General features: G+C 37.6%; 1 long non-coding RNA gene across 1 annotated transcript; it reads left to right on the top strand.

The window, feature by feature from the left end:
* The first annotated feature begins 200 nt into the window (after nt 1-200).
* Nucleotides 201-1,267, top strand: LOC108739573. Its single transcript, XR_001938187.1, has 2 exons — nt 201-634; nt 699-1,267. It is a non-coding gene; the product is annotated as an uncharacterized LOC108739573 (long non-coding RNA).
* Nucleotides 1,268-3,588: the final 2,321 nt, after the last annotated feature.

Below are 3,588 nucleotides of genomic sequence, written 5' to 3' on the forward strand. Positions count from 1 at the left end.
GCCCTACCTTCCGGCATAGTTCGGAGGGACTGCCCGCCCACCAGCATTACTGGCTGGTGGGAATAAAACACCCAAAAGTTTTTTTTTTTGCTAGTTTTAGGGAAATGCGAAGATCAGCTCAAGATAGGAAAGAGTGGAGGTGCATGTCCAGCCAGTCTTGGGACTGACGACCTTATGATAATGACTTAGATCATTCTTGTGAATCAATTACTGAAACACCTTAGGGTTTTCTTCTATTTTTAACTATATGATTTTTTTACAATTTTTAAAAAAAATCAGAGGTAATGCGTGGCAAAAGGTACGTCATACAAGTTTATTGGTTTACTTTACGGTATATAAAGTTTTGTGGTAATTGGTAGAAAGAAATGTTTGAAATATATATTTTGTTATCTTCTCTTGTAACTAATCTTTGAATTTGAATCTGCGAGATTTATCAAATATTCATGGGTAAGATAAGACAAGCACGTAGGTGTCTATACATACATCTGATTAAGTTTCAGTGGAAAGAAATTCGTTCACTCTGTGTGTCATTTAAGCCAACATGTGATAAAACGAATATCTATTTAAAACGTAGCAAAACGATATCGGTGAAAATGATGTTGGAAATATGTTACGAAATTGTATATTATAGAAGGTATCGAATGCATATATGCATGTTTATGTTCGTTGAAATATTCTAATGTATTTGTGTTTTCTAGCGTAAAGGGAAAAGGGAGATGTTTGTATCACGCCTTCGATTCCAATTTACGTACCGCACATATTTCCATCGTTTATGTCAAAGTTGAAATTTCAAAACCAATATTCGCAAGGGGCGTTCTGTTTGCGGAAAAAGAGGAAATAGCAAATCTGACGACAAAGTGTTTCCAACGTCTAAGATTCAAATAGTAGGCAATCGATTCGTATAGAAAAAGGGCTGCCAACTGGGATGTAAACGGAAGATGGATGCTCCTTAATGGCTTCCTGACCAAATTGGGTTTGTTTTGCTAAAAAGGCAACGCCACTGTAATGGATAGCTGAGGCTTAACGTCCAAAACTCAACGTTCTACATGACAATTAGGAGAACTGGTATTTGTTCTGGATCACTGAAATACGGGTGGTGCAAAACAAAGACAATACTCTGGAATGTAAACCTTTTTCAATACTAACTACGTGGTTATGGTTATCTCTAACTACATTATACATAAGCTTAGTTTTAAGCTGCATCATTTTATTACCGTAACTGTAATTAACAGAATTGAAGTTGTAAAATATGGAAAATGTCACCAATCATTAGTTTGTTATTTTAACCATTGCTGAAGGAAAGTAGAAATGCATTTATTTTGGAAGTATCAGCAATTGAAGATGTTAACGAAACGTCCAGGACTAATTAGTAGACAACCAACATTGCGTACCGGGGCAAAAAATCTGATATACATTTAAGAGGCATTAAGCATCTAACTTTACGTGAAGTATTATAATAATTATCATCATCATCATAAGGTCGTCAGACTAGTTGGGCACGCAACTCCACTCTTTACTATCCTGAGCTAATCTTCGCATTCCCCTAAACCTAGAACAACCCACATCCTTAACTATTTGCGAACAGTAATCTAATCTAGGTCTACCTCTACCCCTCCTAACTCCCTGTAATATGTCTCTGACTGGATATTCATGCCTAAGAAGGTGTCCTACTAACTTATCTCGTCTATTTCTTATTGACTTCTAACCTTCTCTATCCACTGTATCCTCATCATTCGCCTGTAACACCACATTTCGAACGCTTCTAACCTTTTTTTTTCCGCAACGTCCACCGTCTATGTTTCTTTTTATTGACGGCGACTCCACCCTGCGTTATTCTCTGTTCTATATCGCTACTGCTCATTCCGTTCTGACTTATCTGACTTCCTAGATATCTAAAATCAGCCACTTTTTCTAATTTTTCGTTTCCTATCTTTATATTCGCTCATTCCCTACTTTTTCTTCCCTAGTATACCAGCATTTTTATTTTACTTTTATTTATTTTCATAGAGTATTGTTTTGTCATGAGATATAGTTCATTTTTTCTGTACTTTCTCGTTACTGTCACGAATCTTATTGACTTTTCCGATTTTAATGTTATTCGTTAAATTTATCACACTTCACGCTCAAGAACACGTAATGCTTGTTAATTATGTGAGTCGAGCCTTAAGAAGCAGCAGGTACATGTTTAATTTCCCTGCGAAGTTGGATGGAATCTCTTCGGTCATTTCTTTTACGAGGTTGAGGAACAAAAAGATCCAGTAGCGAAGCAAGGCGATCCTTAAGATTAAGAGCTAAAAGAGTTAACTGGTACAATTTTTACGGTGACCAGTGCCGCTGACATGCCTATAACTCCTGCATTTTCAATTTAGCACACACCGTTCTTGTTGAATGCGAAGATGACCGGGCAGGGCAAAAAGTGCAACTCGATAAGAAGCATCAGCGGTAGTAGGTGTTCTTCTGTCTGATCCCTCGTAATTTTTTTCCCCCGTAAAGAAGGAACGAGCTCAAAGGTTGCCTTGTTGGTTGGTTAGTTGGAACCACCGAGCACCACACAAGGACCCCGGGGGTCAGATCTGTTCGTTTCACGAACACACACAATTATATCGGTTCGTGGGTGTGTAATCGCTGATCGTAGTGGACTGGACAAGCCCCATAGCGTACGTCCTCGTCCCTCACGACTGAGCAACAAAGATAGACGTCGTCTTTCTGTACACCGCTAACGGCCATATAGCACTGAATATAATAGGGGAATTAGCATACACTTGACTGCAGCGGCTTTAGGATCAATTGTGGACATTGAATTTACTGTAAGCATGGAAAGCTATGCGATAAAATTGTTGAAATACATATTTATTTATATACGTGTAGGTACGTATAATGGTCCACAAAGTTTGGAAATAAATTTTATTCCAATGCACGGTAGTCAGCAGATCATTTAAAGAGAAGTTCCTCCTCATTCATTTTTGAAAAAAAAAGAAATACTTTGTGGAAACCATTATTAACAAAAAGTCCCGAACATTATTCCTGGTTTTTTCAAGCATGGTTTAAGTTACCCCCCAAAATCAGTCCCAATAACGTATAATTACGATATTACAATTAAAATTTTTATTTGTGATGTAATTACAAATATACAGTTTTCTATTTTTTTCTTTTACTTATGCTGTAAGACATTGCCTCTTTCATGATTCTAAGTCAACGGGAAGTACCCTATATAGGTTTTGATTCCCTTGCCAACGTCAAAATATGCAAGATAAACAACCACATCTTTTGATTACGATTGACTTAGAAGTTTGATATTTTCACCGCTCCACGGAATTACAGACTTGAGTATTTGATATTAATTTTAATGTATATCTCCACGCTTTACTCAGAAAAAGGGTCTTGACGGACAGACAGAGGTTATGATGGTATAGTGGGTAAGTTCAAAATTGGCAAAGTCCGCAATAAAACTGTCGCATTTACTTTCTTCTTTTTTTTTTCACCGAGCGGCATGACCTAGAGGTTTAGACCATCGCTTAGCATTCAGGAGGACGCCGGTTCGATCTCGGGTCCGTCTGCCTTGGTCCAAGTTTTTCTGTGGTTTCCTTG

The sequence above is a fragment of the Agrilus planipennis genome, unplaced genomic scaffold (assembly GCF_000699045.2).
Source record: "Agrilus planipennis isolate EAB-ADULT unplaced genomic scaffold, Apla_2.0 scaffold173, whole genome shotgun sequence".
In the NCBI taxonomy this organism is placed as follows: domain Eukaryota; kingdom Metazoa; phylum Arthropoda; class Insecta; order Coleoptera; family Buprestidae; genus Agrilus; species Agrilus planipennis.